Genomic DNA, 20,934 nt, shown 5'->3' with positions numbered 1-20,934 from the left:
AACCCACTGAGCTACCCAGGCACCTGGTAAGTTACATTTTTAAGGCATATTGCCTAATCCATCTGAAACTAATGATGTACTATAAGTTGGCTTAATTTAAATGAAAAAAAATTACCTATTCCATGTAAGATTTAAAATTTACCATCCTGAATTGATTCATAGTACAACATCCTATTTCCTCCCCATAGTTTTTATTTCTGCACTGTCTCTTTTTATGTCTTTCGCCTGAGGATTTATTAGGGTTTTAAAAGAACCAGTTTTGCGTTGGAGACCGCTCTTTTCTTTGTTCTCGATTTTATTGTTTCTTTTCTTCATTTTTGGGATTTTTGTTTTGTCATCCCCCCCTTCCCCCACTTCCTGAGTTGACTGCCCAGCTCACTGACTTTTGGTCTTTATTTCTAACATACACATTTAAGGTTATAAATTTTGCCCTAAGTATTCCGGTAGCCATATCTGCCCAGTTTTGTTATATGGTGTTTTCCTTTCTTCTTTGACTAGTAAATACTGAGAAGTGTGTTTTCAAGTTTTGAATGCCTGGGGATTTGCTTATGTTTTGTCTCACTGATTTTTCACTATATTGTAATATAGCCAGAGAATATGATATGCATGATGGTAATTTTGGGGTATTTATTTATTTATGTATTTTAAAAGATTTTATTTATTTATTAGACAGAGATCACAAGTAGGCAGAGAGGCAGGCAGAGAGAGAGAGAGGAGGAAGCAGGCTCCCCGCCGAGCAGAGAGCCCGATGCAGGACTCAATCCCAGGACCCTGAGATCATGACCCGAGCCAAAGGCAGCGGCCTAACCCACTGAGCCACCCAGGCGCCCAATTTTGGGGTATTTATTAAGACTTGTTTCTGACTTAGCATGTGGTCAGTTTTTGAAAAGAGTCCATATGTATTCTTTAATTATCACATTTGGAGCTCTATAAGGGTAGTTTATTTCTTTTTCTTTTCTTTTTTTTAGATTTTTAATTTTTTTAATATTTTATTTATTGGAGAGAGGGGGAGGGAAATTGAGAGCATAAGCAGTGGGAGGGTGAAAGGGAGCAGCAGACCCCCTTCTGAATGCAGACCACCCCCCCACCCCCCCCACCCCCCACCCCCCGCATGCCCAGTGGCCAGGCTCTGTCCTAAGACCCAGAGATCATGATCTGAGCCAAAATCAGATGCTTAACTGAGCCACCCAGGTGCCTAAATATTTTTTATTTTATTTTGTTTTGTAAGTAATCTTTACACTCAATATCAGGCTCAAACCCAAGATCCTGAGATCAAGGATCCCATGCTCTTCCTGCTGAGCCAGCCAGGCACCCCTGTGAAGGTCCTTTAAATCTTCATCAACACTGATTTTTGTCTGCTTGACCTAGCTCTCAGCTGGTGAGGGGGTATTTTAATGTCTTTCCCTGTGATTGTGGATTTGTCAAATTTATTTTCGTAAGTAAGTCTGTAAGTTTTTGCAGTGCTTATTTGGAGACTGTTTTTGTGGGCATCCAAGTTTAAATTCTTTTATCCTCCGGGTCGTCTGATCCTTTTAACATCAAATCTTGACTCTCCTTTTTCATACTAGTGTTTTGTTTTGTTCCGTTTTTGCCTTAAAGTCAGCTTGAATATGTCCATACTAATGTGTGAGACACACCTGCATACCAGCTTTCTTTTGCCTTGCCTGTTTTCCCCTCATCTCCTTACATTTAGCTTTTCTGAATCTTTGTATTTTTAGGTGAGCCTCTTGCAAGTAGCCGATGGTTACGTATTACTAATAGATATAATCACTATACGCGAGAATTGGCAAGTTAGTCCATTTCCATTTATTGTGATGACTGATGTGTTTAAATTATTTATGTCCTTGTATTAAGTTGGTCAATATCTTTTATTCCTCCCAACCTTTCTTATAATTCTATTTCAAATATTTTAGAAGTTGTCATGCAGTACCCAGCACGCATTTTTAAAAAGATTTTTATCTATTTGACAGACAGATCACAAGTAGGCAGAGAGGCAGGCAGAGAGGGCTGAGCAGAGAGCCCGATGCGGGGCTCGATGCTAGGACCCCGGGATCATGACCTGAGCCAAAGGCAGAGGCTTTAACCCACTGAGCCATTTTTGATTCCACAAAGGATACATTTTTTTTTTTTAAGATTTTATTTATTTATTTGACAGGCAGAGATCACAAGTAGGCAGAGAGGCAGGCAGAGAGAGAGAGGAGGAAGCAGGCTCCCCACTGAGCAGAGAGCCTGATGCGGGGCTCGATCCCAGGACCCTGAGATCATGACCCGAGCTGAAGGCAGCGGCTTAACCCACTGAGCCACCCAGGCGCCCCAGGGATACATTTTTGATTCCACAAAGCCTAACGTTAATCCCAAACAAGAGAAGGGCCCTAGAACTCTTTATGTTTTAAGTTAGCTCAAACTCAGACCCTGAGATCAGGAGTCACCCACTCCTCTGTCTGAGCCAGCCAGAAGGCGCCCCTCTGCTGTCAGGTCTTCCTGATGTAGTTTTGGAATGTTGGTGAGGTCCCATGCCCATGGCCGAGAACGAACTCGAGAATTGTCTGTGGTGCAAAAAGGTCATTTTATTTAAGGCACAGAGTCAGGACCCTTGGGCAGGAAAGAGCGGCACTGGGGTTATGAGGAACAGCTGATTATACACTTGGGAGTTGGGGGGGGTGGTAAGGAAAAAGGGAGGTGCCCCAAGGCCTTTCATCTGCTAAAGGAGACCCTCAGGTCACTAGAGGCCTTGCTATTGTCAAGCTAAGGTTGTTTTTCCCTCTGGCAAAGCATTAACATTAAGACAGCCTGGAGGGGCGGCTGGGTAGCTCAAGATGGTTCTGCCTTGGCTTGGGTCATGGTCACGATCTCCATGTCCTGGGATTGAGCCCCACCTAAACAGGAAGTCAGCTTCTCCCTCTCACTTTGCCTCTCCCCAGTTTTGTGTTCGCTCTCTTCTCAAATGGCTTAGAAAAAGACAGTTGTGAGTTTCCTGGAGGAATGTCACATAAATCTCACATCCAGGAATCTGGGGTGCAGGGAGTGGGGGGGCTGGGGGTGGTTTTGGGGTGTTAGCCGTTCTCTGCTTGCCTTCTGCTCCCTTATCATTATGGGCAGATAATCAACATTTTGACCCCCCTCTGGTAGCTTTAAACTTCTTTTTTTCCGTTTTTGCTTTTGTTCTGTGCATTCACTGTAATGGTTTCTAAATGAAGACTTACCATTTCTAAGCATGGGTAGGGTTTGCATTTCTTGAATCTTAAAAATCTTTAAAGTACCTGATGAAGTTCTAGAACCTAGGTGAGGTTCGGTGGGCTGAGCCGATGACCAAGAAAGAATTCTTGAGACATCTTTGGTGCAAAATGGTGGTTTATTGAAGCACAGGGACAGGACCCGTGGGCAGGAAGAGCTACTGCCGCCGGTTGAGAGGGATGGCAGGTTATATACCTTGCTGTTGGGGGGTGTGGTGAAGGGATGGGAGGTTTCAACGGAGTTTTCATATGCTAAAGAGGGCCCACGAGGTGCCAGGATTTCGGAGGCCCACAGGAGGCCTTGCTAGATCCGTGTTGTCTTTAGGCCAGCCATTAACATTAAGATAGTTGGGAGACTTTTTGGTGGGATGTCACAATCCTGCTCTCAATTGTCTTTGTTAGTGAGATTTAGGACATTTGCAAGCCAAGGGAGACTCCTGTCTAGCAGGACTGTGAGCTCTGCAAGTTAACTCTTTGCTTATAGTTTATGGCAGTCAGGGCTGCCTGAGGGATGCTACCCATAGGACTGAGGGGAGGGGGTGGAGAGGGGCGTGTAAGGTGCCAGGTTTGCTTTGTCTTCAGCCAGCCCCGTGCTCCCTCATCAGTACCTTTTGTTAGTTTTGAACATGTAGACTTTGTTAGTCTTTAAACCTTGCCCTTCCCCTGTTCTTTCTTTCTCCTTGGAGGATCCTCCTAGAGCTGTGTTCACTTATGTTATTCTCTCTTTGATGCCTTCTAACTTCCCCTCATTTTAGCTCTCTGTGCATTCTGGGCATAGAAAATGTGTCTGCAGACATGTCTCCCAGCTTGCTAGTTTTGAGTTTAGCTATTTTTCTTTAAAGATTTTATTTATTTATTTGACAGAGAGAGATCAGAGGTAGGCAGAGAGGCAGGCAGAGAGAGAGGGGGAAGCAGGTTCCCCTCCCAGCAGAGAGCCCGATGTGGGGCTCAATCCCATCATGACCTGAGCAGAAGGCAGAGGCTTAACTCACTGAGCCACCCAGGTGCCCTGCGATTTGACATTTCTTAGTGTGAGCTCATCCTTAGGGTAACTGGTTCTTAATGATCCTTGCCTCCAATAAAATGTGTTGTGGCCTGGATAGAATGGAGCATGGCTTCCTTCGCTTATGTCCCGGGAGTATCACCAGACTAGGCCCAGTATTTATGTCAGTGTTTAGCCTGGGACTTTCTGGACCGTCTGAGTCTGGTACATTGACATCTCAAACCACATGATGCTGGGCTGGGAGTTGTGGATTCTCGGGGTGAAACAGACAAAACATGCTTGTCACCTCCCTGTAGATGGGCACATTTTCTCAAGGTCCCCTGTTCACTTCTCAGAGGTCTCAGGACCCCTCTGGCCTTGGGTGTGTCCCGGGGCTGTCTCCTGTCCCCACCTGGGCTCTATGGCCAAGCCCCTGCCGCCCACCCTTTCCTCAGCACAGGGCAGAAGCAGGATGAGCTCATTAGCTGTCAGCTGCTGGGGACAGGGCCCTCTTGTTTCCGGCATCTGGGGATTTCTCTTTCTTTTATGCCATCGCAGCTGAGCATTTGAAATAGTTTGTCTCGTTGACCATTTCAAGGAGTCGGTGATGAGAAAAATTCCAGGTCGCTTTGGTATGCAAAATCAGAAACACCTGAAGGGGTCTTCACGGAGCACTTGCGGCTGTGTCCGAATAATGTGGTTGTGGAACTGGTATTTAATTTTCATTTAATTTTCATTAATGGACACTGAAGTCTAAGAAGTGACAGGTAGCTAGTGGCTCCCGTACTGGGCAGCATAGTCTTGGGAAGAAAAGAGGTGCTCCCCACGGGCCCAGGGGGTGGGCAGGCTCAGGCCAGATGAATCCCAGGGTGTGGACAGCCTGCATTCCAGCCTTGGTCCCTGGCTCTGACCATCTTGACGGAGCTCAAGTGGGAATCGTGTGGGTTGGCCTAGATTCCATGCTGTGGATTTGGACGAGCAAGTGCCTGAAGAATGGGTCAGTCTGCCTGGAGGACAGGCCTGAGGGGGTGCCTTTATTAGGCCCCACCTGTTTATCTGTTGAGGGCAGTTTCCTTAAGTGACAGTCAGGTCCCCATGGGAACCCTTTTGTCCCTTGAAGCCTTGGCTTGCTTTCCTCACCATCCCCACCTCTTCTGTCCTAAGCCCTTTCTGACCCTCAGGCTGTCCCTGGAGGGCTCCTCCCCTGCCAGGGCTGCCCACCCAAAGGGCTTGAGCTCCCCAGAGGGCCTCAGTGACAGCCTTACAGGGCTCAGGATCCCGTAGACACATCCCGCTTTCCCCAGCCTGTGTGTCTGTACCTGTGCCATTCCTCCTTCCCAGCTGTCCCTCTGTCACCTCCACCCCCCTCCCCGACTTTCTCAATGGGCGCATTTTCATTCTTTTTTTTTTTTTAAGATTTTTTTTTTTTTGAGAAAGAGCACAAGGAGGGGGAGTAGCAGAGGGACAGGAAGAAGCAGGCTTGCCGCTGAGCAAGGAGCCCGATGTGGGCTCCATCCCAGGACCCTGGGATCATGACCTGAGCTGAAGGCAGACGCTCAACTGACTGAGCCACCCAGGTGTCCCTGTTGGGTCCCACCAAACTGGGTACCCCAACTATGGGTCCGTGATTAAAGGAGCGAGACTGATACAAAGCGAAGGTCAAGCAAAGTTTTATTTTGCGCCAAGCATCAGGAATCAGACGGACCCGTCAAACATACCGGTTGGGGCTGCCCCTCCAAAGAGGAGGGCCCCTCCCTGCTTTTCAGACTAACTTTTACAGAGCAAAGGCCGTGTGGTTGGGCCTGGCCAGCCCTGGCAGGGGAGGAGCCAATGAGTTTGTAACACACACAGGAAACTCCACAGTGATGCTCGGCGACCAACTGAATTACACTGTACCCTAGTAGACATTTGAACCAGCCTATCACACCTTGGTTGGGATTGGCGCCAGAAGGCTCCCAAAGGGCGGGGGCCCATACTCCTTGGTAGCTAGGAGACAATATGCGCCCCCCACTGATTGAATCCCTCCACCTGGCCTGACCCACCCTTGTACTTGGACTTTGTTACTGGGACTGGTTTCCCGGACTTGCTTTTAAATAAGTTCCCCTGGGGGGGGGGGCAAGGTCAATTTAAGCTTTACAGCAAAAATGGCAGTTCAACCGGGGTGGGGCTGCTCTGGCTGAATAGGCCCTTCCAGTCCCCCATTCTCTTTCAAAACCGATCTCAAATTTCTGTACTCCCCAAACTCTGGACTCTCATACTCTTCTGATAGGTGAGTGTGTGTGTAGATCTGTACATGCGCAAGTACATAAAACATTCACGGAAGGACATTTTATGTGCACAGTGGACAAAATTCACACCTCATCCCTGAGTAGACAGCAAGGTTCGTCTCCCCCACACCCTGGGTTCCAGGCCGCCCTCTTCCCCTTCCCCAGGGCAACTGCTGTCCCTCAACGCCAGGAACACCCTTCCTTCAAGAAGGACCTGAGGCTTTTTTTTACTTTTTTTTTTTTTTTTAAAGATTGTATTTATTTATTTGACAGACAGAGATCACAAGTAGGCAGAGAAGCAGGCAGAGAGTGAGAGGGAAGCAGGTTTCCTGCTGAGCAGAGAGCCCGATGTGAGGCTCGATCCCAGGACCCTGGGATCATGACCTGAGCTGCAGGCAGAGGCTTTAACCCACTGAGCCACCCAGGCGTCCCTCAGGATTTCTTTTGACCTGTCAATGGACAGCAAGTGCCTGGAGGCCGGGGCTGATCTTGTCCATTCTCTGCAGGCTCTCTGGGCACAGGAAGGCACTTATGCCTGGGCAAACCATGGCCACCTGCAGACAAGGCTGCGGGGCAGTAAAAGTGAGAATAATGGAGCCTTAATGGGGGTCTGTGAGCCCCTAACAGAAGAATGGACCACAGTACCACTGTAAAAACCCCCCGCCCCAAGCTTCGGTATCAAAGGTGCAGGGCGGGAGCTGGAGCCTGGTCCTCGGGCATCACGGGCATCACAGACAGTAGCCTCCGTTCCTACCACCTCCCTGCACAGAAGGTGCCAGGTTTGCTTTGTCTTCAGCCAGCCCCGTGCTAGGGGCTGGTGTTTCGGGCTGGGATGCTGCCACCTCCTCTGGCCTACCTTTGGAAATGCGACTCCCTTACTTAGCAAGGTGTCAGGGAGACCCAGCTCCCTGGGGAGGGCAAGGACCCCGGGGAGGCAGGTGGGGGGGGGCAGAAGCTCTCAGCTTGGAAATCAAGGCCAACTTCGCCTTTCCAAGAATATTCTGACTGTCTGATCAAAGAAGATTTCGATTCAAGGGCAGCACGTTTCTGGGCACCAGGCCAGGGAAGGACACTAATGCTCTTGCCGGGTCCCTCCAACAGCCGTGCAGCGTTGACCCAGTGGAGAACCGAGTGGAAAAGGCCGAGCCAGGAACACTGTCTGCTCCTCAACAAGTAGGTGTTGGACGATTACTTGAAAGGCGGACCGTTTCCATATCCAGGGGCGTGGGGGTGACTTTTGCTTTTGTTCCTCTTGGGACTGGCTCAGAGAAGAGCAAGCGGAGGGGTGGTACCCGCAGAATTGGGCAGGCTCGTGCGAAAGCTGCCCCGCTCGGAGCACCGCCAAACGTGGTTTTTATCCTAAATTGATGTTTCTAGAGTGGAGGCCAGAGGGAAGGGAGAGGTGGCAGGCTGTTGAGGGGCGGGGTCCTGAGGGGTACGGGACAGTGGGGAGGTTCCTCGGAGAGAGCGACTAAAGCAGCAAGTCAGGCGAGGGGCGATGAGGGACGAGGTCGGGGTGGAGCCCCTCCCCGGAGCTCCGTGCAGTGACCTTGTCGCCGCCAGAGAGGTTTATCTGAGCTGCGATTCTTGCTAACTGGAAGCCCTCCCCGGAGACCTCAGCGGCCCTTGGCCCTTGGGGGGAGACACTGGGCTTCCTGAGTCCCCTGGCCCAGGTGCTGGATGGCCAGTTGTGTTGTAGAAGCCAGGGAGCTTGGCGATCCTGGGGCCACAGGTGTCACCGTGCTGGTTGGAAGTCGCCATAGGGTCCTGCCTTCTTCCCGAGCAGCCCCATCCCTAGCCTGTGCCCCCCACTAAGTCCTCCTCTGGTGCTGGATACTCCCAAGTCCTTGCTCACCTCTGTGCCTTTGCCTGTGCAGTTCCCGCTTCCCAGAACGCTCCTCCTTCTCTGTCCCTGTTGCTCCCACGTGCCCACCAGACACCCACCTGCCCCTCTCCTAGGCTCCCTGCACATGCCGCCTCCTGCAGGGAGCCCCTCACAGCCCTGATTTCCTCATCACGGTCTCTCGGCATGGCCGCCTCCCCGACGGTGCTGTGGGTTGTCCAGACTTAGGGCCCCATGGGGTTCACTTCTATCCCATCCACCCCCCAGAGCGTAGGCAATGGGTGGGCCTCTCCTGCGTGCTGAATAAATGAATTTTCTGAAAACCTGGTAGCATTGCATGACGCGTGCTCTAGACCAGGCCGAGGTGGAACTTGCGCGCACCTGGAGAGTGGTTCTGGGAGGCGGGAAGGCAGATGCCACCCCTGTGGTTTCTCATGCCCGCACCCAGCCACCCCCCGTCAGCGAGGACATAGGATGCACGCCTGGGCAGGCATGGTACCCAGCTACCTGGGGACAGCGATCTGTCCGGATTGGCGTGCATGCGAGCCAGCAGGTCAGTTGGTTGCATTCCTTGTGACCGATGCCCTTTTGCAGGGAGGCAAACCCTCCCTTGCTGGGGTGGCTCAGCGGGAACGGCTTGGATTTGATCTGTGCTTTGCTCCATTTCTCTGAAGCCAGTCTGAGTTGGTTTCCATCGCTAGAAACCACAAAAGCTGGACTAAATGAAGGCCGAGTCAAGGCAAGTGCGTGCTTCCGGGCAGAGAGCTGTATCAGCCGGGAGCAGTGCAGTGTTAGAGGTAGAGAAATAAAATGCTGCTCATTCCCACTGCGGTGAGAGGTCTGGAGACCTCGTCCTCTATGTAAAAGGAGCAAGACCTGGGGACTTTCAGCCAGGAGAGGGGAAGCTCCCCTGGCTGCAGAGAGGTAACCTGAGAGGACCGGACTTGCGTAATAGCCGAAAGATACAAGAGGGTCTTAACGACTGGACAGTGACCACAGCCGTCTAACAGTGGAGGTGCTGCCATGTGAGGTAGTGAGATCCCCGTTACTGGAGGTATTCCAACAGACATGGAATAGGAATCAAGAATACTGGCGGGGGTGGGGGGCACCTGGGTTGCTCAGTAGTTAAGCATCTGCCTTCGGTTCAGGTCACGATCCCAGGGTCCTGGGATGGAGCTCCGCATTGGGCTTCTTGCCCAGTTAGGAGCCTGCTTCTCCTCCTGCTTGTGGTCTCCCTCTCTCTCTGTCCAACAAATAAGTAAATAAAATCTTTAGAAAAAGGGAGAAAAAGATTGGTGGGGGCCATGTTTCAGAGTAACAGAGAATGGAAAGACCCAGCAGGCCAAGTAGCCCCAGAGCTTTGACTGGTTCCTTATGTGACCAACAAGACAAAATAGCCATAAACTACTTTTCTGAGACAACTGGGGAAACTTTAACTAGGGACTAGATACCAGAGAATACTGGGAGTTACCGTTAATTCTCTCGAGTCTGATAATGGGATTGTAGTTTTGTTTTTTTAAGATTTTATTTTATTTATTTTATTTTTTAAAAGATTTTATTTATTTATTTAACAGATAGAGACCGCAAGGAGGTGGAGAGGCAGGCAGGGGTCGGGGAGCAGGCTCCCTGGCTGAGCAGAGAGCCCGATGCGGGGACTCCATCTCAGGACCCTGAGACCATGACCTGAGCCGAAGGCAGAGGCTTTAACCCACTGAGTCACCCAGGTGCCCCAAGATTTTATTTTATTTTTTTAAAGTAATCTCCACACCCAACATGGGGCTCCAACTTACAACCCCAAGATCAAGAGTGACATGCTCTACAGAATGAGCCAGCCAGGTGCCCCAGAGTTATGGTTTTTTGTTTTTTAGTGTGTGTATTTTAAAGATTTTATTTATTTATTTGACGGAGAGTGCAGCAGGAGGAGCGGCGGGCTCCCCACTGAGCAGGGAGCCTGAGACAGCGTTCCAATTCCCTGAGTGTATTCCCTGTGGCGTATGGTCGTTTGTAAACTAAGGAGAACCAAAAGCCCAGTTGATAATCAGAATGGCTCCGGGACACCGGGGAGGGCTTGGGATTTCTGGAATCTGGGAAGGTTTCAGAAGTACTGGGGTGAGGCCAGAGAGGGGGCCTGGGTGGAATGAGGAAGGGCCTTGAGTGCCAGGTTAAGGAGGCTGATTTTGTCTGCAGGGGCCTGGAAGCCACGGCACGGCCGGGCATGTCATTGGGAGCAGTGAGGGGGCTGATGGGCTGGAGGACGGAGCCTTGGTCTCAAGTGCCTTGAGGGGCCAGGCAGCCTGGGTGGGGTCTGGGACCATCAGGGGAGATAGGAGTCCGCTATGTAGGGAACAGCTGCCCCTTGGGGAGCTCCGATCAATCGTTCCTCCAAGGGGGCAAAATGCACGTGGGTCCAGAGAGAACTTCTCGAGAGCATCTGGGATTCTTTCTTTGTATGAGAATCGTCTAGCTTGTAGCGGCTCCTTTTTAAAAGCAGAAGCAAGGGGCACCTGGGTGGCTCAGTGGGTTAAGCCTCTGCCTTCAGCCCAGGTCATGATCTCAGGGTCCTGGGATGGAGCCCGCATCGGGCTCTCTGCTCAGCAGGGAGCCTGCTCCCCCCCCCCCACCCCCGCCTCTCTGCCTACTTGTGATCACTCTCTCTCTGTGTCAAATAAATGAATAAAATCTTAAAAAAAAAAATAAATAAAAGCAAAACCCTACTGGAAGCAGACAAAGCCAGATTGAAGCTGTGGTCAGGTTCTGGGGCCACCATCCTTGGGGGAGTGAGGAGGTGTGACAGTCCTGGCGAGGAGGGTGCTGGGGCCGACCTCAGGTGGTGATGGGGAGGCCTGACGGCAGAGGCATCCTGAGGCGGCAGCCTCCAGCCAGGAGACTCGGTGACTAAGCAGATTCGGGAAGGGGAGGGTGGAGTCCACGGGTCCGCGTGGGCCCCGGATGGGCGGGGAGGATACTCCGGAGGAGGAATCACAGGAGGAGGTCAGGAAGGGGAAGAAGTGGTGTCCTGGCTGGAGACCTGGAGAGGGAGCCTGAGGCCGTGGGGAGAGTGGCCCTCCCAGAGGAGGAGCCCTCAGGGAGACTATGGGGATTCAGAAAGAGCCTGAGCGCCTGGGGACTGGATGGGGGAGGCGGGAGGGCGCGGAGAAGGACAGCCTGGCCTTCTGACAGTCCTTCTAGGTGTTCCTAATCTTTCTCAATCTGTGCCACACCCTCAACAGATAAACAGGTGGGGCCTAATAGAGGTCCCTGGAGCGGCGCCGGGGCCTCCTGTCCTCCAGGCAGACGGGCCCATTCTTCAGGCACTTGCTGGTCCAAATCCACAGCATGGAATCTAGGCCAACCCACACATTTCCCACTTGAGCTCCATGGAGATGGTCAGAGCCTGGGACCAAGGCTGGAATGCAGGCTGTCCACACCCTGGGATGCGTCTGGCCTGAGCCTGCCCAGCCCGTGGGGCCGTGGGGAGCCCCTTCTTCCTGTTTTAGGGGAAGGGGAAATGGCCTTTTACTGAGCAGTTACTATGTGCTGGGCGGTCAGGCACTACCTGGTTTGATGGCGTATCAGATCAGACCTGCACCATGGGCGCCGCAAGGTGTCGGCCCAAGTGTCGGGCCTTCGTTCATTCACCACACGCTCATCCAGTATCTCCTGGGGGCCAGTAAACTGCACTGGGCGTTGGGGATACAAAGATCTAAGACGCTGGGAATTGAATCCAGAATCTTGTGTGTTGCTTTCAAGTTACACAGGAACGATCCCCACCTCCACCCTATTTCGGGCTCCAGCTCCCCCCAGATTTTGGCGTATTCCCTAGCAGGCTGTATCAGAATTTTGGCAGGCCAAGAGGGGCTACGAAGCTTGTTCTCCCGAAAATCCTCCCCATATATCTCTGATTTGGCAGGCTCAGATAACCAGAGAACTCAGCTAGTGACACTCTTGGAAAGGTTTCATGAAATTTTGAAAATTTTATTTTAAATGCACAGCTGAGCTCCCAGGACAGAGGAATCCCAGGAGTCTAGGAACAAAGAGGGGACTAAACACGGTAGATGATAGCCAATGGGTTGACAATGTTGGTAATTGCCTTAGGGTTCCATGAAGGTCAATAACCAGGAGAGCCCGGAGAGGAGACCCTGCACTAGGGTTGCTAGGAAAGAAGTACAGGATGCCCGTGTGTGTGTGTGTGTGTGTGTGTGTGTGTGTGTACAGAGAGATACATGCATCACATACATAAACACACATGTACATAAGTACGGGGGTTTTTTTTTGGCTATGGCAGCTTGGGCCCACTTAAAATGGAAATTGGAGGGGCTCCTGGGTGGTTCAGTTGGTTGAGCGTTAAAATAATACGAAATCAGGGGCGCCTGGGTGGCTCAGTGGATTAAAGCCTCTGCCTTCGGCTCAGGTCACGATCTCAGGGTCCTGGGATCGAGCCCCGCATTGGGCTCTCTGTTCTCTCTCTCTCTCTGCCTACTTGTGATCTCTGTCTGTCAAATCAGTAAGTAAAATCTTAAAAAAAAAAATAAAAAAAAGATAAAAAAAATACAAAATCAGAGAGGGAGAAAACTGTAAGAGACTCTCAGCTCTAGGAAACAAACCGAGGGTTGCGGAAGGGGAGGTGGTTGGAGGGATGGGCCCTGGGAGGTCACGTGATGCGATAAGCCCTGGGCGGCGTGTGCAACTGGCCAGTCACTGAGCTCTCCCTCCAAAACGAGTAACACACTATATGTTAATTAATCGACTTTAAGTAAAAAATTAAAAAAAAAGAAATATCAGAGCCTTGACGGGATAATTTTCCACATGTGAGACTCAGAGGCACAACAATTAGGACAATCAGAGCCCTCCGCCCCAATCTTTTTTTTTTTTTTTAAGATTTTATTTATTTATTTGACAGACAGAGATCACAAGTAGGCAGAGAGGCAGGCAGAGAGAGAGAGGGGGAATCAGGCCCCCTGCGGAGCAGAGAGCCCCATGCGGGGCTCGATCCCAGGACTTGGAATCATGACCTGAGCTGAAGGCAGAGGCTTTAACCCACTGAGCCACCCAGGCGCCCCCCCACCCCGCCCTAATCTTGATATTATACAACAGGAAAGGGAGCATAAAATTCAATATGTTGATGTTGATTATAGACATCAAATAGGAAACCCCAAACCCTAAGAAAACAAACACCATCAATTCCCCCCCCCCCAGATTTGACAAAGAGCCAGAGTTTCTAACAATGAAAAGTGTAGTCGTTGAAGCAGATCACAGATCACATCCTGGGGAAGAGAGGATGGGTGAGCTGTGATAAGATTTCAAGGACTGTAGAGAGCTGAAATGATGAAAGAAATATGAAAAAGACGTTAGGAGATGCAGACAACGGAATCAGAATATTCAACGTCTAATAGAATTTCCAGAAAGAGTATGATTCGCAGAACGAGGCAGAAGTAACATCTGAAGATGGAATGACTAAAGACTTTTCTGCAACTGTGGGGTCCTGATTTCTCGAGAAACGAGGAAACACTGTGAATCCTGAACACGGTGAAAGATGGTGCGTGTAGATTTCTGCAGTAGAAATATGCAGAAGAACAAAATGTATAAAAAAAGATTTTCTCTCCCACAGACCCTTTCTGAAAGAATTGTTAACTGCGTACTTGAGGAAGAAGAAACTTCTGTTTGGAGTATCGTGAGAAAGGAATGAGGGACAAGGAGGGCAAGTGACCCAGGCAAGACCCTGGTGAAGGTGTTGGCTCAAAAAAGCAATGGGAAAAACTGGCAAAATTATCAAAAGCAATCATTTCGGGATCCTGGAAGTTAACAAAGGCAGACAGCAATTTGGAAGGCGCTTATTTGACAAAAAACTCGAGAGTCTCATTAATAACAGTGGCATCTGTGACTTTTTATCTCCAGGTGACTCCCGTTCCCCACCCACCCCCGCCCCCAAAGGCCAGGACACGGTGGCCATGAAAACTGGCAGCCTCACTTCCGCTGGAGGGGCTGACCTGATTTGGAGCTCTGCAGAAACAACTCATGGTGAGAGGCAGTGTTGAAAATAATATCAATTAGCGGCAAGCAAATGGGGGAAGGCCAATGTCATGGCCACCTAAGGCTGCAGCGCCGTTTGGGGCAAGCAAATGACTCGCCGCAGTTTTGAGAAGGAGATCTAGGGCACAAGATAGCCACAGGGGAATACGGAAGCCTCCAGCATATAATCCAGAGTCACACGCTCAACAGACTGAGCCGCCCAGGCGCCCCGAGACAGATCTCATTGAATCTGTCCCACAGAGGACATTCTAGCTCGCATTTGGGAAAAACGAGGCTCAGAGAGGTCAAGTAACTTGCTCTAGGTCACACAGCTAACACACGGCGGGGCTGATGCAAGGACTCCGGTGTGCGGGACACGCAGAGAAACAGGAGAGTAGCCCGAACCCAGGAGAAAAGCCAGGAACCGTCAGAGGGGGGTCCAGATGCTAGACTTAGTAGACAAAGATTTTAAGTCGGCTTTACAACTCTGTTCAAAGAACTAAAGGAACACGTGTTTAAAGAATGGAAGGAGGTAGGAATGTCACTCATCACGCAGAGAATATAAAAAAAGAGATACTGATTTTGGTTTTTCAGAACTGCAAGACAGACGCTGAATTGACCGAGCCACCCAGATGCCCTAAGAGTTTATTTTTTTATTTTTATTTTTTAAAGATTTCATTTATTTATTTGACAGACAGAAATCACAAGTAGGCAGAGGGGCGGGGGAGCAGGCTCTCTGAGCAGAGAGCCTGATTCAGGGCTCCATCCCAGGATGCTGGGATCATGACCTGAGCCGAACGCAGAGGCTTTAACCCACTGAGCCACCCAGGTGCCCCGAAAATACACTTTAAAGGGAGGAACTGTTTCTCGTTCACTGCCTTCTTCTTGAACGGTATTTTAAGTCTTCCGAAAATGACAACACAACAGCTTTAGGGATGACTTCTGTTAAATGATGGAGGTATTACACAGAAGTGTAATACAAATGCTTCAAGAAAATAGAAAGATAAAAAGAAAAGGAACCTTACACACGGATTCTATGAGGTCAGTATAAGCTCAATGCAAAACAAAGCTAAGACCACAGGACAAAGGCAGAGGACCATCTTCTTCTGAATTATGGGCATAGTAAAAAAATCTCCACCAACAGAATCCAACTGCATGCATAAAAATGAGGACGTTAGAGCAAAACTAGGCTGTTCCAAGAATGCAATTTTTTTTTTTTTTTAAGAATGCAAGGCTTTTAACATTGAAAAAATACTAATCTAATTCATCACATCATCAGTTTAAAAAAAAACACCAGGGGGCCCTAGCTGGCTCAGTGGGTGGAGCAAGTGACCTTGGTCTCAGGGTTGTGAGTTCCAGCCCCATGTTAGGGGCAGGGATTGCTTACACATAAAATTAAAAACTAAAAATTTTAAAAATATTATATTTATTTATTTGATAGACAGAGATCTCAAGTAGGCAGAGAGGCTGGCAGAGAGAGAGGAGGAAGCAGGCTCCCTGCAGAGCAGAGAGTCCAATGTGGGGCTCGATCCCAGGACCCTGGGATCACGACCTGAGCTGAAGGCAGAGGCTTTAACCCACTGAGCCACCCAGGCATCCAAGCCAATGATATCTGAATTGGAATAGATTATGTTGGTTAAAAAAAAAAAAAAATTACATACGTGATCATCTGTATTTTGAGGGTTCCCCTATTTATGGAATTCTTACCAAGATTTGAAAAAGTTAATTTGTTATTGGCAAGTTTGAGGTTCTTAAAGTAAAAGTTTAAAGCTTTTCATGAGTGGTTTGGGCCAACCTGGGCAGGAATCAGCACATTTTATAGCTATGTAACTGCCGGGCTCTGTAAGCTCAGCAGTTAACAAGGTGTAATGAAATCTGAAAGAAGGAAATTGCATAAATTTAAAAACCATAGTAATTTGTATAAAACAACCGGCTCTGTGATAAACTGCCGGAAAGACAGTGATTTGATTTTATGCTTAAACGGTTGTTTTTGTAGTTGAAACGGTCACTGAAGTGATACAGGATTCCAACAATTGCAACCTAGTTTTACTGTATTACAAAGAACCAACAGGATCGTATGCATTTGGCAAAATTTTGTCATTTGGAGAAGGAATTGCCCTCTTTAGATTTGTGCTTCCAAAAAGTCTCTCCGACGTAGAATGCTGTTATCACAGGCTGATTATGTCCCTTGAAAACCATTGCTTACACCTCGCCGCACTCTAAGCTTCCACAGAGGAACAGTTGTCCCCATCTTTTAGCATTTTAGATTTGCCTAACTTTTATAAAATCGCCGTGTGTCAAAAATCACACTTCCGTAATTGCTAAAGCATGATATGTCAGATTATCTGAATGCAGTGGCTTTTTTTTTTTTTAAAGATTTTATTTATTTATTTGACAGAGAGAGATCGCAAGCAGGCAGAGAGGCAGGCAGAGAGAGAGGAGGAAGCAGGCTCCCCGCTGAGCAGAGAGACCCATGCAGGGCTCTATCCCAGGACCCTGAGATCACGACCTGAGCCGAAGGCAGTAGCTTAACCCACTCTGAGCCACCCAGGCGCCCCCACCGCAGTGCTTTTGAGATCCACCCCTGTTCCTGCACGCACCCACGACAATCTACCCGTTTTCTTGTGAAAGGGAAGTTGGGTTATCACCAGATTTTGGCAATTATGAACAGAGCTTTTAGAAACGTCTGTGTCCTTACAGGGAGCGTGTGGACATCACTTTTAATTTCTCTAGGGTAAATCCCTAGGAGTGGGACTGTAGTGTTGCATGGGAAGTACATGGTATGTGTGTGTTTAACTCTGGAGGGGAACACAGACTGACCGCATTATCTGGCATTCTCGCTACCAGTATGTGAGCGTTCCGGTTGCTTCATATAGACCCGGACGCTTGGTGTCGTCAGTTCCAAAGATGCTAGCCGTTCTGACAGGTGCGAGTCGCATCTCCTTACAGCTTTACTTTGCATATCCCTGGGACTAGTGATGTGGAGCATCTTTTTAAGTTTTGCTTATTTTTTAAAGGATTTTATATTATTTTTTTTAAAAGATTTTATTTGACAGAGAGAGACACAAAGAGAGAGGGAACATAAGCAGGGGGAGTGGGAGAGGGAGAAGCAGGCTTCCCGCTGAGCAGGAAGCCCGATGTGGGGCTCGATCCCAGGACCCCAGGATCATGACCTGAGCCAAAGGCAGAGGCTTTAACCCACTGAGCCACCCCGGCGCCCCAGCGGTGTTGTTTCATATTCACATCAGCATGGGTTCCAGTTTCTCCACATCCTCTTCCACACTCATTTTCTTTCTTTTAAAAGAGTATGGCCGTCCTGGGGAGTGTGAAGTGAGGACTGGCTGTGTTTTTTTCCAAGCCTTGTTTGACTACGGGACTGGGAGTATATGCCCAGCGTCAAGCTGGGAGCATGAAGTTGGAGTATATTGTTTTTAGACGTTTCTCGATTCTATTTGCTGATACTTTGCCGAAGATTTTTGCTTTTTTCTATCCCTGAATGCTATTGGTGTGAAATTGTTCTCTTCCTATACTGTATCGGATGCGGTGTCAGGGCCATTCTGAGCTGCTAAGATGAATTCAAAAGTGCTCCCTGCTCTTCTGTTTTCTGGAAGAACTTGTGTAGGTTTGGTGCCTTTCCTCCTTTAAATTTGCCAGTGACCCCTTCGGGGGCCTGAAGTTTTGTTTTTCTGAGTGTCCTGAACTATAAATTCAGTTCATTTGGTAAATACATGAGCGGTCACATTTGCTGTTTCTTCTTTGGTGAGTTTTGATCGTGTCTTTTATTTATTTATTTGACAGACAGAGATCACAAGTAGGCAGAGAGGCAGGCAGAGAGAGAAGAGGAAGCAGTCTCCCCACAGAGCAGAGAGCCCGATGCAGGGCTTGATCCCAGGACGCTGGGATCATGACCTGAGCCGAAGTCAGAGGCTTAACCCACTGAGCCACCCAGGCGCCCCTGATCGTGTCTTTTAAGCCACCCATCCATCTGATCAATATTTAACACTTCTGTGCATCAAAGGACACTATCAAGACTGTGATGAAAATGTTCTAAAATCAAACTGTGGTGATGGCCGCACAACTCTGTGAAGACATCAGAAACAACTTTGCACGTAGTTGACTTGCGTGTGAATGGTCTCTCATTCTGAGTGTTAAAAAATCAATTATGACATCAGACCCGGTTTTGTTAGTGAGGACCACAGCAGCTCTGGATATTTCCTTCGTTGCTTGCGTGTCCATGAGCTCACTGCCCCTCCCTTCCGTTATCTGATGTAAACGTATTGATGAAGATGGGGAACTTCGTGATTTAAGTTGCACGGCACTCCAGGGGAATCCGAGGGGTGGATATGGTGACTCCGGCGTGCTGTTTGTCCCTCCCTTTTAGGAAGAGAACAGTGTGTGCACGAAGGATCCTCACCCTCTGATAGGGGGAAGCAAGAAGTTGTTAGAATCGTATGGAAATCCAGTACGGTAGAAAGATGTGTACGGGTGACGACCAGCCAAAGGGTGGACTGTGCTGGTTACTGTTTCAGCCCCAGACCCACTCCACTTTCTGTGATGCTGTTGCTGGACCTCAGAAAACTACATTTCCCAGGCTTCCCTGGCAGCTGGCTTCCTGTTAAGGGCCACCTGCTAATAGGGGCCAGCGGGGGGAGACCTGGAAATGAAACAAAGGAAGGGTCTTTCTTGAGCTCTCCTGCGCTCGTCAGCCTCGGCCGATTTTGGCCCCCGGAATGACTGTTTTTGCACCCACCTTCTTAGAAGTCCCAGCATCAACTGCTTCGAATCCAGCCTTTCCCCCCAGCACACATCAAAGATCCAAGCACTGCAGGGGCACTTGGGTGGCTCAGTCGGTTAAGCATCTCACTGTTGATTTCGGCTCAGGTCATGATCTCAGGGTCGTGAGATCGAGCCCCGCATTAAGCTCCACGATGAGTGTGGAGCCTGCTTAAGATTCTCCCTCCCCCTGCCCCTCCCCTGCTCTCTCTCTTTGAGAGAGAGAGAGAGAGAGCGCGCGCACAAACTCTCAAGTAGGGGAGAGGGACAGAGGGAGAAGCAGAGTCCCTGCTGAGGAGGGAGCCTGCTGCGCTGGCTGGATCCCGATTCTTGGATTGTAACCTGAGCCGAAGACAAACTAAGCTTAACCGACTGAGCCACCCTGGTGCCTCTCAAGATAAGAACTCTAAAAATCCGAGCACTGGTCTCCCAGGGTCTCTCCAAGGTCCTAGCCAGCTTCCAAGACCCCCACCGATCCCTTCTGGTGCGGTATCGGTGGCCTTGTGTCGTCCGCTCCCACACGGAATCAGGGTGGCCCACGTGACCAGCGGAATATGGTGGAAGGAATGTTGGGACTTCTGAGACGGGGTCAGGAAAGGCAGCGCCGCTTCGGCTCGGCTCTCTTGGGATGCTCTAGGAGCCCGGTGGAGAGGCCCAGACGGGCACCGAGGCCTCGGGTCAGCAGCCGGCCTCAGCTTGCCGCCACGTGAGGAAGCCCCAAGGGTCCTTGGGTGGGGACCCTCCAGTTCCCATCACGTCCTTAGAGGGCTGCAGCCGAGACAGTATGCGAGCACCTCAGGAGAGACCCCAGGCCTAAACCACCCACCCAAGCTGCTCCCCAATTTTTTGGAGCTGCTGAGTTTAAGGGGTGATTTGATACAGGAACAGCAGATAGCTAAAGTAATTCCTTCTTTTTCTAAATGCCCCCGCCAGGGCCACGGCAGCCTTCTATCGAAAGCCTCTCCATGTGAAAGAGCCGGTGGGCTTTCCTGACTGGACCCCTTAACGTCGTAGGAAGAACATCTCTTAGTCGGTGAAAGCAATACATTCCCTGGTACCTCGTCCTCCCCGCTCCCAAACCCAGCTTTGGAGAACGTTCCGTTGGGGGGGGGCCGCCTCTGCCCCCCACTCCCGCCCTGCCACCTGTCCCCACCCGCCCCCCTCTCTGGTCTTCCCACGGGGCTTCTGTCACCAAGCGCCCCTCTCGTGCCCGGTTCCTCGGGGCCCCAGACACACACGGCGACGGGGAATCTGCGTGGGGAGTATGGAATTTATTTTATTGTTCTGAGTCTGGATGCGTGTTCCTTAGACATCACGGTTCCCGGATGGAGGGGACGTGTCCCCCCTCCTGGCCTCGTAATGCCATGGACCTGTTTGGATTGTTTTCCAGGTTCAAAGTGCACTGAGAAGGCTTCACAGTTTTAATACTTCCTAGATGCTCAACCGAGGCGAAGTGACAAAATGGCCCCCCCACCCCCGCCCGCCAGAAAAATAAAACCCCAAGCCCCCCCGACAGCAGCTGCTACGGCCGTATGAAAAAATAATACAAATTCTTCTTAAAAAATAGATTACACAGAAAGAACCCAGAGGACAGAGGGCCACGGTGGGGGAGGGGGATGGGGGAAGGGAGACACCAGGGGAGAAGCCCCCCCCCGGGGGGGGGTTACTGAGATGAACTGCGGGGGGCGGGGATGCTGGTGGACACCTGCCTCGTCTGCTCTGCCCAGCGTCCCTCTGTGGCTCCGCCCGGCAGCTCTGACCCGGGGCCCCGACTCCCCTGTCCCCCAGCAGACCCTCCCTTCACCCTGAGGCCTGGTACCTGCTTTC

The 20,934-nt window shown here is 50.1% G+C and overlaps 1 long non-coding RNA gene across 1 annotated transcript; it reads left to right on the top strand.

The window, feature by feature from the left end:
• Positions 1-20,731, top strand: LOC122896065. Its single transcript, XR_006382350.1, has 4 exons — positions 1-26; positions 7,584-7,655; positions 20,041-20,161; positions 20,498-20,731. It is a non-coding gene; the product is annotated as an uncharacterized LOC122896065 (long non-coding RNA).
• Positions 20,732-20,934: the final 203 nt, after the last annotated feature.

This window comes from Neovison vison, chromosome 14 (genome assembly GCF_020171115.1).
Source record: "Neovison vison isolate M4711 chromosome 14, ASM_NN_V1, whole genome shotgun sequence".
In the NCBI taxonomy this organism is placed as follows: domain Eukaryota; kingdom Metazoa; phylum Chordata; class Mammalia; order Carnivora; family Mustelidae; genus Neogale; species Neogale vison.
Note: the sequence above shows the minus strand (reverse complement) of the source record. Positions and strands in the feature narration are given on the sequence as shown.